Source organism: Topomyia yanbarensis, chromosome 3 (assembly GCF_030247195.1).
Source record: "Topomyia yanbarensis strain Yona2022 chromosome 3, ASM3024719v1, whole genome shotgun sequence".
In the NCBI taxonomy this organism is placed as follows: Eukaryota; Metazoa; Arthropoda; class Insecta; order Diptera; family Culicidae; genus Topomyia; species Topomyia yanbarensis.
This window is the reverse complement of record NC_080672.1, coordinates 130,272,426-130,296,922: the sequence shown is the minus strand read 5'-3', so window position 1 is coordinate 130,296,922 and position 24,497 is coordinate 130,272,426. Positions and strand designations below refer to the sequence as shown.

Sequence of the window (24,497 nt, the reverse complement as noted above, 5' to 3'; positions counted from 1 at the left end):
TGTACATACACGGAAGTTTCAACTGGAGTTTGCACATCGTTCGCTTGGGTTCGATGTTCGAGGCAAACCTGTACATCAACACGAATCATGTTTGAGGTTAAACGCGTGTACGAAATTTTGTGCACAAGTACAAACTTATCGATGGGCATGGGAAATCTGAAGCTGACCATCGCAGTATCGCATACTATTTTTCCACCATCGATCGGGAAAGTATTCTGGACCTCGAAGATATGGAAACCGCAGTTCGAACTTTTTTTAACGTTCTGGTGTACGTTATTGACAGGCACGTTACGAAAAAAAGTTCTCCATCGACAAACCGGTTCTCCATGGCTAACGAGTACGCTGTGAAGGCAGATGTTTATCAAGAGTGATATGAGGATTACCAAGTATCGTACAATATCACTCAGAGACTATGACGTCAGACTCAACCATGCGTACAAACGAGCCAGTAAACACTGTTTCTATACATATCAGTAAAATATTCAGCGTAATATTAACTCGCATCCTACACGTTTCTGGAAACATGAGATCCAGCAGTGCTAAGAATGTGGACTACTATGGTTTATGACTTTCAATGGGAACACGGTACCACATAACAAGACATGCACTATTTTCGGAAAAAAATCGCGAATGAACTGCACTTGTGGACCAAACTCTGGGTGCTATCGATGTCAATGCAACGATGATTACCAGAGCTTCCTTGTGGTTTAAACCGTCGTTCAATCCAGAACCCGTCGGATTCCCTTCCGTTACTTTTAAAATCGAAGTTTTGGTTATTCAGCTTCTTCACATATTTCAAGCATCTTTGCTAGAGGCATTTTTCCATCTTGCTGAAAATCAGCCAACATTTTCCCAGTCCATAAAAAGAGTAACAAGCGTGACGTTAATAATGACCGTGGAATAACTTGGCGATTTTGGAACCTCTTCAGGGTCACTGTAAGCAGTATTTAAGTGACGATTCACACCTAGACGGCCAACTGTGTCTAACCTGCTATATATAACATCCTGCATAGCAGAGAATATGGAACGTCGCCCTTAAACCAATGTTGTTTACATCGAGTTATCTACCGCTTTCAATAAGATATCACAATAGCAAAAATGGAGAGATTTGGAATAAATTGTAGTGTTTTGTAATGGTTTCGATCCTACCTCACATACCGCGATATAGTGGTTGTCACGGAAGATTGTCAGGCCCCTACATTCTCTTCTACGTAAGGAATACCTCAAGGAAGACACTTGGGATTATTGATGTTTCTGCTATACTTCAATGATGCACGCATAGTTCTGAAGACTCCACGGTTGTCCTTCGCGGATGATTCTTTGTCTAATTCGATCATTTGAAGATTGCAGATTTGTCCAACAGCAGCTTCCAGTCTTTGCTGATTGGTGTAACATGCATCGCATGTATATAAACCCGAAAGAGTGCTCGACAATGTCATTATCACTTAAGGGGGCGTCAGGTGTAAAGTGCTCACACCGAAAGGTATTTTATTTGACGAATTTCTAATGGATCTTTTGTGTAATGTTATGATTTATTTATACATGCATCGTGCACTAAAAATATATTTTCAGTAATGCAGAGCCACACATACGAGCGTTCCAAGATCAGACGTCCAACCATTTCCACGTCGAGGGATGCCGCGACGATCACGATAAATCTTGATAAAATTGTCTGACACAGGAAATCCAATAAGATTTCAAAGCTTAAACTTGTAGTTACTCGATGAACAAAAAAAATATAAAAAAGTTCAAGTTTTGGAAAATGGCTTCATAAAAAGAGAAAAATTTCATATTTTACATAAAATTTTGCTCATTTTTCTTCAAAAGAATTATGACGAAAAAAAATTATTCAGTTTTCTGTGGTTCATCGACAGGCTACACATGTTTCGCATTCTCATAAAAAAATCAAGTGAATTCGTTGATTAGTTTTTGAGTTATCATGTCCGCCAATTTGAAAACACAGACGGCGCTGGTGGTTGAGTGGTAAGCGTGACCGCCACTCATTCCAATTGGCCTGGGATCAATTCCAACCGAGGTCGTTGAGATTTTTATGAGATGAAAAAACCTGTGGTCACATCTTCCTTCAGAAGGGAAGTAAAGCCGTTGGTCACCGGTCCATGAGTTGATGGATCGATATCTAGTCCAGGTAGTGGAGTCACCTCCATGGCGTCGGTAAAGAAGATGTAGAACCCAACTATTCTATATTTACTAACAAATATCTTCTCCTTCCGTGATACTTGTGGAGTGCGCAGTAGTATATACGGCCTCTAGCAAAAACAAGTATTGGACTAACCATTCCTTCCTTTTCCTTCCTCGATCTACGTTCGGGTCTGGCCGGCGCTGGTATTGTTCAATAAAATACTTTAGGATTACCAGGAGTTGCACATTGAAAGATGTTTCCGCTGGAGTGGTTGCTCAAGCTCAAGCTATCGTGTTCGCCAATTTGAAAACACGGTTTCGCGAAAAATTCTATTAAAGGGTGTCCCACCTCTAATTGCATCACGGAAAAAATGCTTTAAAAAATAAACCACAGAATATTTCTCTTGAAAGTTTGGGTAGAAGTAGTTTATAGTATTTTGTTTACATTATATTTTTATCGCTATCAATTTATCGAAAATTGTTGCCGATAGATTGAAATATGCGTGTGTGACAGCAAATATGCGTCGCTGTTTAAAACAAAAGAAATTTAGCGTGGCCACCGAGATTGCGGGAGACTATTCTAGAGGTTCAGTACTAACAATTAGGCGAATAAAAAAGAAGTCAATTTTGTCACCCACTACACCAGGCAACCCCTTAAGAAGGATTAGATTTATTTTAACTACCGTCTACTAGAAACGGAAATCGAACGCATCAATCACCTGAAGGATCTAGAAGTGATTCTGGATTCTCAACTTACGTTTAAACAACACGTGTCCTATGCAGTTGGTAAAGCATCTCGAACACTGGGATGCATCTTCAGGATAGCTAAAAGTTTTACGGATATTTATTGTCTCAAATAGGTGAACTGATTTTTATCATGATCGATCCTAGAATATTGCCCTGAAGTGTGGAGCCCAAACTACAATAACAACTCCGACTACCTAGCTATGAAAACCGGTGTCAGCAGGTTCACGAGCATTACGCAACAACATTATGTTCCTAATACCATTGCGATGCATTCTTGTATAGTATACAAGAACACATAACTGGTCTACAAGAAATTTTCAACCAGGTTACTTTAGCTTTCGATTTCAACGTATCTCGACAAACTCTGCGTCCACGATTGTTTAGACCATTTTTTCTTTTCTAGCAGAGGTTATGAGAGCTTGAGAAGTACAAAGTATCAATTCATCAAGTGAATAATAGCGGTTGATTCGGGTTTGTACGAAATAATTATTTTTTATGAGTTTTTTGTAAATTAATTAGTTAAAAATTAAGGAGCATAACGATAAATTCAGCATATGATATAAGTGACTCGTTTCGGTGCAATGTATCACACAAAAATCTATTTCATTTTAATTTGGCTCGAAGAGTTAAGATTTTTATTTATTCTCATTTCGCGCACTGTATAAATCTTACAAGTGTAGTAGTCATCGTAATCTACATATATGAAAATGAGAAATTTTCGAAATCTCGTGTATTCCAGTTTCTCAGAAATTAATCATGTAATTCTCCAACATCATCCGCATGATTTTTACAAATCATCCAAAATGCCGATGCAGAACCAGAACCACGCAACCATCAAACCTGCGTCACAGTGGCTATCTGTACTTGTAATCAGGAACAGCACTCGGCCTTCATTCTGTTACGTTCTTAATGCACGCGACGAAGATGACGACGATAATGAAGCAAAAGGAAAATAAGAAGAATACGAAGTCCGACCGGCGTTTGATTGATGGCGAGCAAACCCTGTATGGCCGGTGGCGCGGCGCAGCGTCGTCGGCATGTGCGGGCATTAGGTCAGTGATGCTAATTTGAGTGCGTGAACGGACGTGGAATACTGATCAATGCGGAGATCGTAGCTGGAGGTATGTTCAACGAAACCGTACACTCCGCATCATCGGTTAGTACTTTGCGGGGGTCAGTCGGAGCGAGTGGCTTGATTTGATTTGTAGCTTGCTACTGCTTGTCGGTCGCCGTTCGTTCTAACTCCATCGACCAACCGGCAAAAGATAAGTACTGCTAGAGTAACTCTTTATGGCTATGTGCAACGATGGTAACATAAATTAACCTTTCCCAGTCGGTGCAATTTATTTAAATATACCAATGATGGAAAAGGTTGGGATTCATGCAATTTCCGCGAGCAGTGCGAATAGTTTTGAACTTAGCCAAAGTTTTATTTCTGACGAGATAAAAAAGGTTTCAAACTCACCTACGATTTCTGTGCTAAATTTGTGACACGTTAACGAACGGACTACGCAAGCTAAAATGCTCGATAAATCTGATACAGTTCCTCGCCTTTTGTCGGCATTGATCAAAAGCGGATACTCAATTTCATCTTTGTTTTTCTGCCGAAAAAGCAAATAAAAGTTCAAACAAAGAATCAATATCGTAAAATTAAACCTAAGCTCACACGTGCTAACGAACATTATTCACTGCTGGTGGCCGACAGTGAAGGGAGTGATCCAAAATCATCAACCGCCTAGTGAGACAATCGCAACCAACAAATCTCGGAAGATGTTAATTTTGCGACGTAAAATTTTCCAAACAACTGTCACAAACCATGACCACGGAGCAAAGAGTCGCCTAGTCATCGGTGATAAAAATCAATTTCGAACAAGCTGAAAATGCAATCTTCTTTCGTCCGCACCTCCCATACGGCACGCACGCAGTTGGGTCATCTCATGGGGCTTTGGGCAGGCTATAAAAAACGTGTAAATTGACAAACGACTAATGATCCACCCATCCGCGGCCAGTTCCGCCGGACCGAAATGCAAAGGAGTACGAAACAGGTTTCCGTAGGTACAGTTCGAAGCAGGACAGATCTAGATCTTCCGCGTGATGGGGGAGCAGCTGCGATGGCACGCACGGGGCAAGTCGCGGCCAGGTCACACTCAGACGTTGATGTTGATCGTGGGAAATGACATTCTTGTTCGACCGTGGACGCCGCATGATGCTTGTTTGTTTTCGCTGTTAACGTGTCAAATGGTTTTGTTACTTTTGGGTTTTCGGAAAGCCGACCCGGGACTGGCCATAAAATTTGGATCGATTTGTGTGTGTTCAGATCAATTGCACCGAGGCGCGGTAGTATCTGTGATGAGGGTGTGGTATTTCTGGCGTACACTAGACCAGAAATTTTAGTTAGTGCATAGTGAATTTTTAGGTGTTTCGCGGTATGTTTATTTTTGAATTTTTTAATCATTTGATTTTGTTTCGTGAGGACAATAACAGCCACTGATGATCACCGCCGAGTCCTAGTTTGAATCGGCAAATCTATTCTCATCTTTTTTCAAAGTGTGCAAAGTAATAACCGATCACCTTTGTCCGAAACGTATTTGAATGGTCTGCCGCTCTTCAATTTTACGTCACGCGATGTGGAGCTGAACCTACAGTCACTAGATGGTTCCAAAGGAGCTGATCCGGATTGCCTGCTGCCTATTTTCATTAAGAAATGTGCTGAAGCGCTTGCTGTTCCTGCGAGTATAATTTTCAACAGATCATTGCTTGAAAGAATTTTTTCGAGTGTCTGGAAGATAGCAGCTATTACACCGATCCACAAGGCAGGTAGCGCCAACGATGTTGAGAATTATCGAGCCATATAAGATATATAAAGAAAATATGCTCATGAATGGATTTACTCGAATTCATCCCTGTTCGTCTGCAAAAGCCCTTGAAAAATATTTTCAAGGAGGCTTACAAAATCGGGTCAACAAGCTAACAAAATAGGGGGCAGACAAAATAGGGGGCAGACAAAATCGGGGGCTGATAAAATCGGGTCTTCAGTGTATTATAATAGATAGACAGTATTCGAAGAAGTTACATATGGACGAGAGTATAACGACTTTGTTTCTACTTACTTGTGGTCAACGGCGTAGCCAGCAATTAGGTTTTGTGAAAATCGAACTTACTGTCAAAATGACGTTATTCCCAAACCGTCATCCTCGAAGTTTTAAAATTTCGAAGATTTTTTTCAATATAAAACAGCGCATCTTCTGAGACAAAAATAATAATAATTTAGTCTCCTACAAGTAATTATGGGGAATTAATTCATCAAAAAAAACACTATCAGTCTTCGTGTCTTAAGCGAATGTTTTAAGACTGAAGTTAGGCTTGTTGAAGTTGAGAATACTAAGAGTAGGGAGTATATCGAGCTATAAAATGATACTTGCGAAATGTCTCAAAATTCATTTTTTCCAAAATATTTTTTCAAAGGGGAGCTTCATAAACTCAACCCTTGGATAAAATGTAAATTTTATGTAAATTACTTCTGCTGTGGTTAGCATTCTCGAAAACTTTGCTGAAAATATTATGTCTTGTGTGTATGTGTTTATTAATCATCCTATCTCCCACTGTCGGGCAGTGGTTTACAGAAAAAAGTTATTTCCAACTATTTATCTGCATTCAGTGATGTACCGATGGGAAAAATTCCATCTTCCTGGGTTTTTATTTTTGGGTTTTAACCGGATTTTTTCCTAAATCATTTTAACCTGGACGAAATATGAGTTTTTTCGTTTTATCGAATGTATGATGTTCATTTAATGTTTTTTAACCTTTGGGCAGTCGCGCTAGTGCACTGAGTGCACGCTGCTCTGAAAATCTAGCAAAATCGTCTTAGGACACCAGCGGCTGCTCGTTCAGTGGGCCATAAGTGCGACTTCCGGACGGTTCAAAAATCTTGCATTTACATTTGAGAGACCGAAAATAAAAGTCGCAAGGATAAAACATACTTTGTAGAACCCACTCCAGATATCTTAGCATGTAAAGATCGAATATAAACATCAAGCGTAAAAATCGGACAGAGATCCTTGAGCATGAGAATCGCTTAGAATATTCTCACCCAAAAAAGTCGGCAAGTATGAACCTCCAGTGTAATTCGCTCACAGGAAATTCCGTACAACGTTACATTCAAGATTAAAAGTTGGATAAAGAAAAGTCCTTTGTAATAACCGGATATACTTTTTTACGACTTTTATTCTATATGACATAATCTAAAAGCTCCTGTCCGATTTTGAAACTTGAAGTTCAAATCCAATTTTCACATTCTAGTATATTTAAAACTGGTTTTACGACTTTATTTTGGTCCATTCCATATTCCAACTTGTTTTATATAATACTGGGAACAATAGTCATTGTTACTTTGACTAGTGAAAATTAGAATAATCGTGTGATGCCAAAACGACTTTTATTCTGCTTGTTACTCATTTTAGGGATTGCTATACTTTTAGCGAAATAAGGTAGGTATTCACACAAAATTTAGAAAATACCTATTTAGTTCGGTGAAAAGTAAAAGTGAGTAATATGCAAAAAGGGAGTGGCCTTGACATTCGTATGAACAGTAATCAGAAATCTCACAAATCGCAATCCAAATTCTTTCGGCATCAACTACATCAGCAACAGTAGAAAAAATGTTTAGTACGTTTAGGTGCATTCACAGTAAGAAACGCAGCCCAAAACGTGTTGAAAAGTTTTATCACTTATTTAACCACAATATTTGTAAAAAATGTTGGATCACCGCTATAACAATGATTCAATCGAGGAAAACCAATCAGAATTCATATACATGCAAAACTTTATGACAATAATACTCATAAATAAAATAAAAATGTTTGGATAACAATAAATTGATGTTCAATTACTACAATATCAAAAATTTTCAAAAAACCCAATCTTCCCGCGAAAAAACCGTTTTAACCGGGAAAAAACCTTGGGTTTTTTCCCCCAAAATTATAAAAACCCGATTTGGTACATCACTGTCTGCATTAGACTGGTTCAATTTTTGAGTTTTAGCTCCACCAGGCTCTACTGATTCCTTTTATGCCCCGTAGTAATTGTGCAAATTTTGCTACCGATCGTTCGTGTCTACGGACCCTCCAAAAATTTCAAAGATTATATGGAAATTAGCATCGAAAATCGGTTAAAATTTAAAATAAATTCTTAAAAAATCACTTCATCAATCAATTCATGATAACACTATATATGTCTAAAAGTATTCTTCTCCTGAACACATTCGTGGAACATTCTAAGTTTGTGAAAATTCGCTGAGAAAAGTTATTAACTAAAGAAGCAGCATGACTTCAAAACAAGTGGATTTTATTATTAATCTAAGCAACCCAGCAGCTAAACTAATTGGTCCTCAATGAACTCTTCAGTCAATTATTGTTGTAGTAGGTATTAAATTAAATCAGTCAGCATTAGGGTGGCAATTATTTTGCGATGTTGGAATTTTGTCCATGGCCGATCAAAATGAATCATGGAACCAAGAAAAAAATTTGAGGAAAATTTGACAGAAATTGGACCACTTTAACACATGCCCCCAAAGCGAATGAGGTTTTATATGGCAACACATGTATTTTTTCTATGTTTTGTATATTCATTCAAAGTAATAACCATTTTAACTATATTTTTTGATTGAAGCAAGATATGCTCACAAAAACAAGTAAGATTAGTAAATGTGTAAGTAAATCTATTTCACAAACACTGACAGCCACTGTTTGCTTTCCTTCAGCTACCACATCCACACTGATGGTATACACTCGTACACGCTCTCATGAGCGACACAGAGTGACATACATGCACTTGTTCTTTGCTCTTGAAATTCTTAATTTCAACGCGGTACGGGAATTGCTGGTTAGAGCGCTTTCAAATTCTAACACCTTGTAGCGAAAGCTCGACAAAACGTTTTTTTTCTTTCTTGACGTCATTGTGCAATGTTTTTTGGGAACACTAATACAGAGGGAAATGATTGTGGATTGTCGACGGTGTATTGCTAGTAGCATCTGTGATTGGTGAATAGGGGTTTGTCCGAGATTTCTACTCAAAGTGAATTTTGACAGTTGGCTTGTACGCCCAAATCATATGTTTGTCGAGATTTTATACTTTTCAAAATTACACATGCTTGTTGTATGTGAGCTGGTTTCTTTTTTGGAGTAAGGGAAAATTTCAAAATAGAATTTGTATTTTGGATGCCAAACGATTTTAAAATGCATGAAACGTTGAGATTTGATGTAATCTCGAAAAAAAAATTTAACGAAAATTTACTTTTTTGACTTTGGCACATTTTTGCCATTCTCATATAGAAAGGTTATGCAATCGCTCTAAAAATCGTCAACCTAATCCCGGCTAGAGATGGTCGGGTTTCAATTTTTTCGAACCCGAACCCGAGAGCTTAAAAATTGAAAAACCCGAACCCGAGAATGAAAATTTTGTAAAACCCGAATACGACCCGAACCCGAAAATTTCAAAATTCGAAAAATCCGAACCCGACCCGGACCAAAAAATTTTTAATTTTGAGAAATCCGATCCGAACACAATTTGTTAATGTACAGTCTATTTTCTACCTCTGCCACAGTCAGACCTACAATCGAACCAAGTGAACAACAGGCCTCTCGATCTAGTGTACATTGTATCACAAAGGACAAAGGAAGCATCGGATTATTCTTGTTATGATGAGTAATATTGACGAAAAAGCTCTACTCCGACCCAATGCCGCGATCGTTTATTTGAAATTTTGTTCAACACGCCCTAGTTTTTGTGAAGTGGAATACCTTTTGAAGGTAAAAATTCAACTTAGACTTACGGAAGTGTTATACCTTCAGTATCATCATCTTCGCAATGCAGTGTTAATATCATTCAACACGTTAACACAAGCTGACCGTATCGTTTTGCAGAATAACTTAAAACACGTGGTTGAAAGTGACAACGTAGGGATTAAGATTCCTGTTTATATTGAAAATGATTATATTGATGTAAAGCTACATGACCTATCACCTCGTACCCCTCCTGACTCAATTGCAAAATGCATGTCGCAATACGGAGAAGTAGAATCCGTTACACCTGATACTTAGAGAAACTTCTTCCCGGGTACTCCTAACGGCGTTTTTGTAGTGAGGATGCGGGTCGAAAGGCCTATACCCTTCTACTTCACAATAAAACTCAAAACTCACGGATCTACAATTAAACAAACTACGCTATGCACCCATGAGGGGCAAACTCCTACATGCAAGTATTGTAATCAGACAGCACATCATGGACAACCTTGCGCGGAAGATGCAGAGGAAGACGCATATCAACTGATTGCCAACTCATCTATGGCAAACCAACCCAAAGCAGAGTTTTCAATACCAATGCCTGAACCACAAACGGTGGCAGCAGTTGCTCAAAGCATAATGACAACCACAAAAGACACATCCAGCACCCCAAAATCAACAATAAGCAACATCGGCAAGGAAGGTAATAATAATGACGGATTTACACTGGTCAACAATAAGTGCAAGAAACAGGGAAAAACATCTGATCGCGGACACCAAGCCGGCTTCGAGCTGGACGCGAAAAACAAAAAAGAATTAAATGACCCCCCAGATGCAGTATGCCAGCAGACCCCGCGAAAGAAGCTCTCCGATCGCAATAAAAAGTAGCGCGCACGAGATCCAATATTACAATAATATTTGTTAATATTTTTATATTTACATTTGTGAACATATAACAGATCCACGGCTCCGTTAAGCTACCGCTGTGAGCCGTGTCAAATAAACAAATTGGGCAAAAAATTGTTAATGTATAGAGAATCAACCAAAGATCCCGAATGCAGTGAAGACCCGTTTTTATCAACCCCTTGGTGATTTTTAGACTGATAAAATGGGGACACTGACAAAATCGGGACATATATTTTTCTTTCTTTTTAAGAAACCGACACTCTTAAAATATTCTTCTTTTGTCTCTAGATATAGCCTTATAACCTTTCCTAATTATTTTGCTTAAATTTCCCTTAAGGGGGTCTAACAGTGCAAAATTTAAAAAAAAATAAAAAAATTTTTTTGCATATTTCGGATTTCTAAGATGAGCAAAATATACTCAAGAAAGGATTTACTCGAATTAAACCTGGTTCGTCTGCTAGAACCCTTCAAACTATTAACTATCACTTTTCATATGATGCTGATAAAATCGGGTCAAAAAGCTGATAAAATCGGTTGTAGATTAAATCGGTGGCTGATAAAATTGGGTCTTCACTGTATTTTAAATTTTCAGCACCCGAGCTGGATCCTAGGCTCATCTAAGAATTATAGAATCACTCGTACCTGAAGTAGCACCATATACGTATAGTTTTATCTGCTTGTGGAATTAGCCACACGTGTTAGAATTTTTGACAGTAATCCTAGGATCAAGGTAGTTCAATGGATGGCGTGGTCGTAATAATTCTATTTTATAAAAGAGGCTGGGTGTTGTGTATAGACGTAAACAGTGTCAAGAAATGTGATCTGTTCAAAACCCGAACCCGACCCGAATCCAAAAATTTCAAATTCGAATAACCCGGACCCAACCCGAACCCGAAAGTTTAAAATTTCAAAAACCCGGACCCGACCCGAACCCGTCAAATTCAAACTTGAAAACCCGGAACCCGACCCGAACCCAAGAAGTTAAAACTTATCGTCGGGTCCGGGTTTCGGGTCCAAAAACCCGAACCCGACCATCTCTAATCCCGGCCAAAATTTTTTTGGCTTGTATAGGCTTAGGTAGGAGTATGCAGTAAGGAATTGCTACTTTAAAATTATAACTAGTTTAAAATTTCTTAATGGATCTTCCTCCTTGATCAGCCGCTGGTTTCAAGCGATGTTTCAGTGTCGACACTTAGCATCTCAAAATCGTGGCTGACGATCTGTTGTACGTACTATGTGCAAATCGTACTGAATATATAATATACATTTCCACCATTGTATTGAACATAATGAACCATGGAATCGTAGTTTGGACAAATGAGAAAGACACAATTACACCACTAGGTGGATTAAAATAGGTTTTTGTTTAGTATTCGTTTGGAAACATTGAGATCTCTGTCAACCGCAGATGTAAAGTCAAACCAAAGGAGTTTGAGGAGTTTTCCTCACGAAATACCTAGCCTCAACTTGATTTTATTCCCTTGCTGTGTCAAATGAACTTGACGGCTAAGACCGTTCACGGTTCATCTCGCCGACCTCAACTGGTTTTTACAGTGCAATTTTTTTATTTTCCTCGTGAAATAATTTAGCACTAGAACAGAAAGGTCAAGGGAGCTGACCCATAGTGTGTTTCATGTGCATGGGGAGTATCTAAGTGGAATGATGGCTATTAGATTGTGTGTGAGAGTTGACAGTTCGCGGCGGGAGGAACGTATATTGCTAGCTTGCGGCGGTTGTATCGACACGAAAAACAAGTGCTTTAAAGACTTCTCTATTAGTTAGCGAATATTCATTGTAAAGAACCCCACATCAAACGTTAGGAGAGGACAATAGGTAGTGGTCGTTTCATTGCTTATAATACTAAGGTTAATACGCAATAATTATCATTTATACTGCCAAACATTCAATTTCATAGGTATTTGAATATATATATTTCGAGAAATCACGAGCTATTTAATGAAATTATTTTACGTTATATTGCATTGCCCATCTTATTTCACCGGATTAAAAAGCAAGGAATAATAAAATCGTTCACGCCGTTTAATTCATTTAAACTATAACACTCCAGACAGTCATTTCTTTACAAACTAAGCATTGCGGAAGTAATTAAACAAACGATAAATCTATCCTTAATTCTCGGCAATCGGCTGCCCAGAGCAATAAACACATGATAAAAAATTCCGAGAGTTGCACACATCGTAGCACTTATCAAGGGGAATCCAGATTAATGTAACTTTTACCCTATCCTACTAACAAAAACTCCTTCCCGTGGCAAACGTGGAGATGCAGAGGTATACACGGTCTCCATACCAACGTTTTTTACACTAACATTCCTTTCCTTCCCCGATGACTGTAAGGACGTGGTCGGCGCCGTTATTGGCATTTCAAAGGATAGAACTCTCGAAACGTGCACATTGAGGATTGATAGCTACTCCCAGGTTTCATCCATTGACTCTCCGTACAATTTCGCTTGTTCTGGACAATCACGGAGTAGCAATTACGAATCGTACGGTCATCATGCTTATGATTATGTTCAATATTTTCTACAACTTTGCCGAAGACACAATGTTTTAATCCTGATTAGTCCAGGAAATAAATTTTGTATCTCACTTATAGGTGAATTAATCGCTGAACAATATATTCCTGTAGAAACGCATAATAAAGGCAAGATTTTCTCCTAATAAACTATACTTCTAAAGTTAACAGCAGTTTGAGCACGAAAACAATGTTTTTAAACACTGTGCGGTTTATCTAAGGACGTAACAAATGCTGAACAACTTTTAACGCCGTTTTATGCAATCTACCAATATTAATTTCAAACCTTGATTGCAATTTTATCAACTTTGTGTGGAAGTATTGGTCCATTGGTCCGTCGGCTATGCCTTTGACAAGGGTTATCATAATGGTATCCAAAACAAGAGTGTCATTAAGAACGTTGCACCATACCTGTCAGTATTGTACACATTAAAAATAAACTGCGAAGTTTGGGGAAACGGAAGCTCAAATTCGACGGTATTGTTTTTTTCATAAAATCAGATCAAGAACCAACTTCCTAACTATTAGCAATTGGTGTGTATTGAAATATACTGTAAAAAATCTACAACAAACAGTCTATCTATGAATAGCACCCCGTCGCAACCATTTACGAATAGAACCCAGCAAACAAAAACCGCAACCTCTTCGCATGCGAAACTCACCTTGTTCGCTACTCCGATAATCTACCCAATCCAGGAAGTAGCAGCTCACGCGAGTCTTAATGGGCTTGTTTTGGTATTGCACCACACAACAGTGAAAAAAAATCAGAGATCACCGATGAACACAAAAAACGTTGCTCCTTGCCGATCCCGCTAATTAAACACAAGCGGATGAATATATTCGGCAGCCTCTAGCGAGACAAGATCTGTACCAGCTTATGCGGGATCGTGTCAGATCTAGATGTACACGTGAAAAGTATCACTTTCTTCGGGTCACTACTTGTAGGGGATTGGTTAGCTCATTAGCCTTACAACATCGCTTGCCGAGTACCAGCACCACCAGTTAATAAATCTCGCCGCACACAAGATAATGTTGTTGGTAATCACTTCAGCTTGTTTTAGCACTCTTCGGCAGGCTGCTGGATGCACTACGCACCTGTAGTACCGGCCACCGCTCCGTCGAGTGCCTGTTGTTTTTGTCCAACGCTGACGACGAGGATCAGTCCGCCGTGCCGTTGTACAACATAATGAAATGTAACACCATGTAATGAAGATGCCAGTACAAGCAAATAAAGAACAATTTATTCACTGCGCGCTGAATATGCTGCACCGTGTACGACACTGTTTAGCCCGCGGACAACTTGGCGCGGAAACAAGACACGTGACATTCGACAAGGGCACTCAACACGAATTCACCGGAGGTCCACCACCGGTCCAGTTGCACAGGTGACACTAATCCACCGATTCGTTAGCAACAAGGACTCGCACGCTCTTCGATTGCTTTGATTACCTAATTAACATAAATCTTCTTCGTCCACCAAAGCGTACGAAGTTCTAGTCAAAGCACATAGCATTCATATGCAAATCTGTTTTAAAAAATGTACCAACAAACCGTTTAGCGAGCAAAATCTGATCATATACACGATCTTCCGCAGCAAGGTCACCTCTTTAGTAGCAACACACTTCACGAGCTACCATCTGTTCCACCATGTAGAATGCAAAAAATAATCTTCGCTTAAAGCCCTGCGGGCCACTTGTTCCATCACCGCACCACGAACTTGACGACTTGCACGCCTGTAAGCTACGAACCTCGTCCTAAACTCGTCGACAAACCGCCAAAATGCAGCAAAAACATTCGAACTCTCTCAAACAAACAAACAGAGCAGATCGAAGCGAAGCACCACCATCAGAACAAGTTCGAACCCGGGAGATGTGTAACGGAGAAGAGTCAAATCACGACTGGTGGAATCATATAAGTAAAATCAAGGTAAAACCCATAACATTATTTGCCTCGTTTTTGCCCTCAGAGATGTTGCTCGCTGTTGTTGCTGCTGCTGCTGCTGGTGTGTAATGTGTCTGATCGAGTTGCGGGCCCCTGGACGATGATGACGGTGATGATGACGCGATGCTCTTCCTCTCTCGCATGGGACTGACTGGCAAGTTCTCCGTGTACATACGCAACGAGTTTTTGCAACACTTCTTCCACTGCGGGCTCTCCGCGAGATTCGAGATCGAACGCCGATGCTCAGCTGCTAGTTGATATCGTGCAAAGCTTGTGTGCAGCGGGTACACAATTTGTTGTCACTGCTTGTAGCCACCGGCGAGGCGCGCCGCACGCCGAAGAGGATGTTGAAGATGCGCGCTCCGACATACCGATCGATATGCTACTTGATGGAGTTGGAGTTTATTTTTTGCCGCGCTCTCTTTCGATTGAACGTCTCGACGGGTTTTGCCATCTCAGGCACGGCAATGCAGTGCACGCTACCCGTAGAGGTGCAGGCACGATTCATGCCGCTACTGCTGATTCGAGGTTGTGAGACGTTTTTGCTTATTGGTGTGCGCGGGATACCGATGGGAAGATGCGTCCCAGGGATGAAGTCTGATAAATTTAGCAGTGTAGTAACGCTCACGTTTCATTGATCGATGTTTTGAAAAAAAGTTTAAATGGTTTAATTAAAATTTATTTAAACCCTGAATATGTTGTCTACGCTTATCAAACACACTGAACTTCTTCCCCAAAATAATAATACAAGCTGCGTAGAGATTGGAAAAGTTGTTTTTATTTAAATGGATGTTTTATTGTTCACGGGCAAGAAATGTCTAAAGTACACAATAAATGTCATAACAAGTATATGCAATAAAACAAATTTTGGTCCTAATACAGTGAGATTCCGTTTTTGGCATACTCCGATTTTGGCAACAAATAGGTTTCGTTTTTTGGCAACATTGTTGTTGTACATAGTAAATCTTTTAAAAATGTGCAATACATATTTTGCTGTAATAATTGATACCACATTTGTTCCTATTTCAAACATGAGTCTTATCGTTTATATTTTATACTATAGTGCAATTGTTTTGTTTTTTTTTTTAATCAATTCGTTTATTTGATAAGGCACGTTTGCGTTAGCTTAAAGGTGCCAATTTTCTTTTGGTTTACATTTTAAATTACTTAAAACTAGAGATTACATATTGATTTTTTTTAATGAAACTAAAGAGATTTTATAGCTATCTTATACTATTCGCAAGGGGGTAATTTAATTTAATTTAGGTCATTTAGTTTTTATGGTAATATGGTTTGACATTTAATCAGGGAGATTATTGGAGCAAAAAAAAATTTAACTATCAATTTTACAACTATATTAAAAGTAGGAATAACTAAAGGGCGCGATTGAATTTTGTAAATATTCGGGGAGATTACTTAGAGTTAGTTTTATGTGGTAGTAAAGTTGGGCATTTTCAACTAGAACGCGAAGATATTGGGGGGGTATACTTCTAGGTATAAGAGTCAGGGGACGGAGGGTGGACAAAGCTGACAGGGGGGAGAAAATTATAACCTTTCAATTTAAGGCATCGGGAGATCAACGGCATAGATTACAGACCCGGGTGGCCTTCATCAGGAAGAATCATGTACTGGGATGCTGGGTGGTCCTTCTCAAGACAGCAGAGGTTTCGATTTCGTAGTACGGTGCAGATTTTGGTTGGCAACACTTCGAGTTGCGCGTGTGATGTTCGTACTGTAGGTCCCGTGTTTGTTGGCTCATTTGACAGAAATGTTTTGTGTCGTCTTGGAGTCGCATCAAACTTTCGTGGGTGCGTGGTACAGGTGGAAGAGAGCGTTTCTGAAAATGATAGGAAATAAGAAGGGGCAGTTAAATTTGTATATTGATGGTTTTTAAGAAGGTGTAAACGAGGGACATATAGAGGACATCGCGGCTTGCCAGCACATTTCGAACCGGGACGTTGGGTGGTCTTCCTCGGGCCCGGAGGATGTCCATAAGCCGAGACCTGGTGGAACTGTACTCGGTGCACGCCCAGACAATGTGCTCGATGTCGTGATAGCCGTCGCCACAAGATCAGATATTACTATCCACGAGCCCAATACGCCGAAGATGTGCATACAGCTTGTAATGGTTCGCCATGCATCGGGACATCACACAAATGAAGTCACGACCCACATCCATCCCCTCATTGTATTGTTATTCAAGTTCACAATAAGTATATACATGTATAATGTACGTATAATATAACCAGGGCTGTAGAGGAAAATTACGGGCCCGGAAGGTCCAGCATAAGGGACCGTAATTTTCAAATCTATTGGAAAAACTACAAAGGACAGCCCTATGGGGTTGCACGAACTGTAAACGTAGGACAATACTACTTAATGTATCGATTTTGTTGGCTATTTTCGGCAAATTTGAGACTAAGAGAAACGAAAGCAATGAAATTGAAAGACGGATAGGTATTCTAGAGCGAATCAGTTATAAACTTAGAACGGAAAACTAGAACTAGGCAGGCTCATATGGGCATGATCGAAAGGAAATGTGAAGAATTCTTTGTAAATAAACCTAAGTAACATTTTTAAATAAGATGGCAAACAATCTGCTACAAATATTCTCATTTTAATCGTTATTTAAATGATATCGAAGCTTATAATTTTATCATCAGATCTTGGATGATAAGCATTTCCACTGTAGAACAATTTTGTCTATTCAGTCAGGCGTCATGTCGAAAAGTTGTTTTGCGGTGTACATAACTCAAAATCTACTGGACCAATCGTTGATACATTTGCACAGTTGTTTTCACAAGTAACTAAGGGAGCTTTTAGTTTTTTGTTCGATTTTCGAATTTTTGAAGCCAAAGTCCGATTATTGCAACAAAAAAAAAACGATAAACATTTTATTGTAACAATAAAAATATTAAGCATTTTACAAAAAGCTCTTGTGGTTACCTGGGCAATGATGTGAAAAAGAAGAACTGGGCAAAATTTAGAACGATTGGACCAGGAAATTTTTAATTATGGCTTACACCGCATTTTATCGAGGTGCCTCCTGAATATTCACTGTCTGCATCCAGTGTCAGGTTCAATTTGTAAGGTTATAATTGTCAATTCATTATCAGACAGATCGCAGACAATAGGAAGTAATTATTTGTAATTTATTATTTTGTAACCGGCATTTGACGCTATCTTAATTTTCTCATGACGTCAGCAAAATTTCGTTGAACTTCATTTTAAGCAAAGTAGGTCTGCCAAATTCTATGTGCGTGGATAGTTCAGCAGTTAGGTAGGATAATTGAATAAGCCCCACCAGGCCAAAATGTCAAATTTCTGTTCCAAGAACCACATAATTATCTGAAGCAAATGAATTATTGTATTTGCCATTTTTCAAGCAACTAATACAAACGTTTCGAAAGAGGCAAGCTTCCACTATTTTGCAATAAGCATTTAGAGCATGTTAGAGAAGCTCTCTCAGTCCTTTGAGTGGCTAGCAACTAACAATAGAACTCCATAACGTTCTCGATAGTATGCACCATTATTACCAAAATAGCAAAATGACGTTTTAGCCAATTATGAATCTTAAATAACATTTGAAGTTACTTTGTTCAAGCTAAATCGAGGATTCCAAAATCCTTTTAAAAATATAAATACATCATACTATTAACTGGCGTATGTAGTGAATTTTAAATTAACCTCATTGATGTTACTGGAATAAGACAAAAATATGCAAAAAATTGTCATGCTCCTCTTGCGCATACTCTCTTCGACTTTCTTTTGGATAAATATGGCTCTCTTTGCTCACAATTAAGACATTGACAATAAATAAGCCAGTTTTATCAGGTAGGAAAGACAAGCACCGTGGAACTATATCTACTCGCATTTTCGATTTCCTCGTTCTTTTCTTCTCTCTACACGCTTGATTCCAATTGCACATCGTAGAGCGCGTTTGGATAAATTGGATCGATGCATATTCAGACCAAAGTTATTTTTGCGAATTAGAAACAGAACTGCAATAAGAATTGTTTTGATTCTTTTCTTTTTGCATATCACTATCTCAAGTAACATATTTTCACAAATTATTGCCTATATATCTATCGTATCACACATCAAAAAAAAGAAAATAACAAAAGAAAATTAATTTTTCTAGGGGATAGATCCAAATAAATGATAATCGGATATGAATCGTGAAATGCAGTATTTTATGAATTTTCTTATTTATACTCGTGATTAACAAATTGATTTAGAATGTTATCAGCTTACAAATTGGCTCCAAAAATACCCTAATCTAAGATTAAATATCAGATTTTATTTATGTGCCTTGTTCCAATAAGAATAAACTCACATAAAACATCCAAATACAAAATATTTTGAAATTGATCGCAAACGCGTGATCGGTGATCAATACATTTGTTTCGATTGTTAGCATATGCTTCAATAGTTCACGGTACATATATTTACTGTACTCATCTACTTTTCGAAAATATACCTTGAGCCGCGAATCAGAAAATAATAAGACATAAATTTTGAATACTAACCCGTCAGATTAAAATATTAATTAACTCTAGAAATAATTAAACAGATATATGATTCTGTCAGTTTTTATAATGATTAATTGGTCGGTGTTAAGTCAGACCGGTCCAAGTAGCAAAATATTGATTTCTAGAAAAACGGGTTTAAAGTTTTAATCGCTACATCCTCTACGTTATATTTGGAAATTATTTTTGCCATAATTCTTGTTTATGGTTACATATTTCACATCTGGCAAAAGTCGAATGTAGCAGAAGAAATTCTTTATCCAGTGTTATCATTATCTCATTTTTTGATGTTTTACGACTTAGTCCGGTCTGACTTCACACCGACCAATTGATTATAAGTTTGTTTAAAGGGGAATTACGTATAAATGGCACAAATAGTTACAGGGTGTTCGTAAATAAAAATTGCTAGGATGTTTAAAACTTTCATTTCTGTTTTAATTTACTTATTATTTTATTTCTAAAATCGAAATTTTGTATACAAATAAAATCTGCATTGATGTATTACAGAAATATATCTATATTCACTGTCTGCCACAATGCAAACAAAAATATTAAATATATCACTTCTGAATTTAAAATGATTCTGTCAAAGTTTAATTTTTTATTTGACTTTTGTTTACTTTTTATTTAAGGCTCGCTGAAAAAACGTGTACAATTACTATTTGCAGAGTGTGATTTAACCTTTATTTATAAATGATAATTATTCCAAACTTGTAAAAATTTGCTTGATGCGAATATAAATATTATCTCCCACGTCGACGGGTATCATTTTCAATTAGAATGACATCCACAGTTCATTTTGAATTCCTGTTAAAATATTCCAACCAATTTTTAATCAAAGTTTAAAATAACTATCATGGCACCAGTTACAACCGATGGTTCTACCACCTCAAACTCGACGAGCGTCAAACTGAATGAAAATATACATATGTATACCAATTTTTTGTCCGTTGATTATTATGTCACTATAAAATACTATATATTATCGGCCAACTGTCAACTAACCAACACGTTTACGTTCCAAGTTCAGAAACATATCGGCTACAAGTTGACAAAATTGTTCTCACACGCTATGGAACGAGACATATGACGAAGAAAAACTATTTTACTGCAAGAAAATATCGCAATGAAAAAGAATTCACCATGTTTCTTAATTTACTCATTTTATTTAACTTGAATTTGTTGTTTTTTAACATTGTCGTGTATCGCAGATCAGAACGCAGCCATATAAATGACAGCATCGCTGGGTTAAAGCTTACCAAATACTTTAGACCGGTTAAAAAGTTAGTCCGGTTTAAAAACAGTTAGTACGTCTTTGTGCTTACGGCTATTAGAGTAATAAAAAATCAAATATATTTCTTACGTATAGGGTTCGCAGTACCGACCCTTTTTGGCGAGAACCGGTACTACGGTACTGAAGCCCTCAGTACCGGTAAAGTACCGGTACTCGATTTTTTTTAAATTCAAAAATAGCTTCAAAGTGAAATTGAATGCTCAAACTGATGACCTTATTCTTAGATGATTGATTTGTGCTGATCAAAAAAACATGTTAATTGTTTTTAATTTCTTTGGAATGGCATGCCCATTTCAGTAGAAGATATTTTTCGTATGCGGCACCTTCTTTTATTTTGGAGTATAGGCCACTTTGAAAACACTAACTGCTAAGCGGTACGACTTATGTCGACTTTAACAGATGTGTAAATATAAGAAACCCTATTAACAACAGTAAATCAAAGCGAGAATGGCAGTAAATCCGAGCAGGTTGCTCGCATTTCCTCTCTTGCTTTTCTGTAAATTGGTTTCAACCCTTGCTTTCCTGTAAGTAATAGTTTTGCTGAATTTTCCGATCACCAATAATTACAAATCGCCCCATTTGAAGTCGTTCACCAAGTCTAAATTTGTTTGCTACTAAATCGCTGTTCGTTCATTTATGAATAAAGTTTAAAGAGCAAACGAAATACAGACATGGCTTAGACCATAGTCTTATTACGCGCCACCCAGTAAATAATGGAAACCAATCAGAATGTCGCTAATAACAAATGCATAGAAATTTTTTCTGTCTCTTACACTAGATGTGAATATTTTTAAATTTATTACAAGATCGTTAAAATTTAATTTCGACAAAATAAAGCAGGAATTTAAACATACCGTTCAGTACAACGGGAGCTAGTAATATTTAACTTCTAGAATTATTATGATGATGGCCCCACCTCATTCCCTCACGAAGGTGTTAGCTCAACGATTTATCTAGAAGGAAATTAATATAATTAAAAGTCATCTTGCAGACCGATATTTTGAACCAGGTCCCCCTGGAGAGTCTACATAATTTTCATAAAAATAATTGTATGGTACCGAAAATATCGGTACTGGCTATTGTTCAGTACCGGTATAACGGTACCAAAAATGGGTCGGTATTCCCGGGGTTTTCGGTACCGGTATTACCGGTACCACAACCCTAGTCTTAATCATATATAAATAAATATACTATAAATATACAAGAATCGAAAACAATTTTATATATGGACTTTGATGCGTTTTTGCAACGGTTTTTCGAGTGGCAGTGTATTCATTCATAAATAGGCTTTGTAGTATGTACCCATTAGCAGAATCAAAATAGGATAGGCTAAGTGGAAATGAATCACGTGAAGTCAAGTCAACGCTGATGATGAAAGAGACAACTAATACCACAACACTATGTCAACCGTGTTTGCAAAAGCTCGAATGTACAGGCGATTTTGTGTACGAATAATTGTGTTTGAGATTGTACATAAAAGTGTGCTGCAAACGAGCACAACACAAAAGAAAGCATAGTGTTTGAACGGACAAGCTCAGTCGCGTGTTGGACGGCACTGGGTAGCGTCCACAGCCAATGTAACGGACTTCTAACTCAGCTACACTGGCTGTGAAAACACACAGCGCAATGATCTGCTCCGTCTGCCGTTCAACAGGCAACTGAGCTTGTCCGGCTTAATCCGTTCTTTAAATCGTCGATAATGACGGCATTCATAAAAACGTAGCGCGCTAGGTACACGAATCTGTCGTGCCGGAATTTGGAAGCGCTATCTTCTATCAAAAATCTATTGGAATCTGTTTTGAGAGGTATTTCGGGGCGATATGTGCATAAAATTTGAAAATTTATCGTGAGATGACTGAATTATATGCGTTTAAAATTGGACCACTTTTCGTTACATACCATTTCTGTAGAACTTGCAAAGTTCACCGCCATATCGAAAACAAAAACGTAGTCCTACGTCCAAAAAAAATTTTGCGATGCCGTCATGGGTACACATTTCATGGGTATTTTTGAGGCGGGCCAGTAGACGCCAAATGTCGATGCCTGAGGCGATATTGAAAACAAAGATTGCGACTTCGATGTAGTACAATTTTCTATGACAACAACAATGTGAGAATTTGTTGAATAGCGTTGATGAATAGGTAAAGCATGTCAATTCCGAAAGTCATCCAAGATGGTGACGTTTACTGTAGTGGACATATCATTAACTTTAATTATACAGTGAAGACCCGATTTTATCTACACTTGATTTTGCCTGCCCCTGCCTTTGACTACATTTGGTATTGACAGCCTTTTGGCTCGATATTGTCAGTCTCGCATGAAAACCCGTTCGATGGGATCTAGCAGACGAACTATCTCAAATTCAAGTTAATTCATGAGCTCATTTTTCTTATCTTATCAATAAAAAAATACAAATACACTGAAACCTCCATTTACGAACCAAACCGGGGGTTCGTAAATTGAATTAGTTCGTAAAAAAGTGTTCGTTATTTGGGATTTAGTTCGTAAAAAGTTTGCTTCACATTCTTATTAATATTCGTTGATTGAGCAATATTCTCGATAACCCTGGCAATATGGGTATTTTTGGAACGAGCTTGACAAGTAGATGCTGAAAATGGAAAATTGGAACCTTTTCGAAATCCAAGATGGCGACTTCTGGTTGAGGTATATTCTAGATAATCCTAACAATATGGGTATTTTTGGAACGGGAGTGACAAATAGAGGTGTGCGCCACGCCGCTGCCGCCGCGCCGCGCCTTCAATTGCATGTAAAAATAGCAAGCACATCGGCGGCGCGGCGCACGCCTCTATTGACAAGTAGTTGCTGAAAATGAACAATTGGAACCGTTTTGAAATCCAAGATGTCGACTTCCGGTTGAGCAATATTCTCGATAACCCTAACAATATGGGTATTTTTGGAATGGGCTTGCCAAGTAGATGCTGAAAATGGACAACTGGAAACTTTTCCAAGTTCAATATGACGATTGCCGGTTGAGCATTATTCTTGATAACAAACAATATGGGTTCTATTTCCGTCATGCACTCGTCAACCCCATTCCGAAAACACCCATATTGTTGAGGTTATAGAGAATTTATCTAAACCGGAAGTCGCCATCTTGGATTCCAAAATGGCTCAAGGTATCGATTTCCGTCATGCACTCGTCAACTCCATTCCGAAAATACCCATATTGTTGAGGTTATAGAGAATTTATCTAAACCGGAAGTCGCCATCGTGGATTCCAAAACGGCTCAAGACATCGATTTCGGTCATGCACTCGTCAACCCCATTCCAAAAATACCCATATTGTTGAGGTTATAGAGAATTTATCTAAACCGGAAGACGCCATCTTGGATTCCAAAATGGCTCAAGGTATCGATTTCCGTCATGCACTTGTCAACCCCATTCCGAAAATACCCATATTGTTGAGGTTATAGAGAATTTATCTAAACTGGAAGTCGCCATCTTGGATTCCAAAACGGCTCAAGACATCGATTTCGGTCATGCACTCGTCAACCCCATTCCGAAAATACCCAACTTATATTAGTTACAATTAACTAAGAATACATAAGTATATAACTTCATGCTGTAATGTACGAACTCAAACTTTCCAAAAAGAGTTCGTTATTT

At 38.2% G+C, this 24,497-nt stretch overlaps 1 protein-coding gene across 1 annotated transcript in view; it reads right to left on the bottom strand.

Annotated features, from left to right (window-relative positions):
- LOC131694099 (protein embryonic gonad-like) overlaps positions 1-14,628 on the bottom strand; it is a 366,208-nt gene extending 351,580 nt beyond the window's left edge. Inside the window, exon 1 of the mRNA XM_058982483.1 lies at positions 13,769-14,628. The gene's annotated coding sequence lies outside the window, so the exon portion shown is untranslated. The remainder of the gene's footprint in view (positions 1-13,768) is intronic.
- Between the last annotated feature and the right edge of the window lie 9,869 nt (positions 14,629-24,497).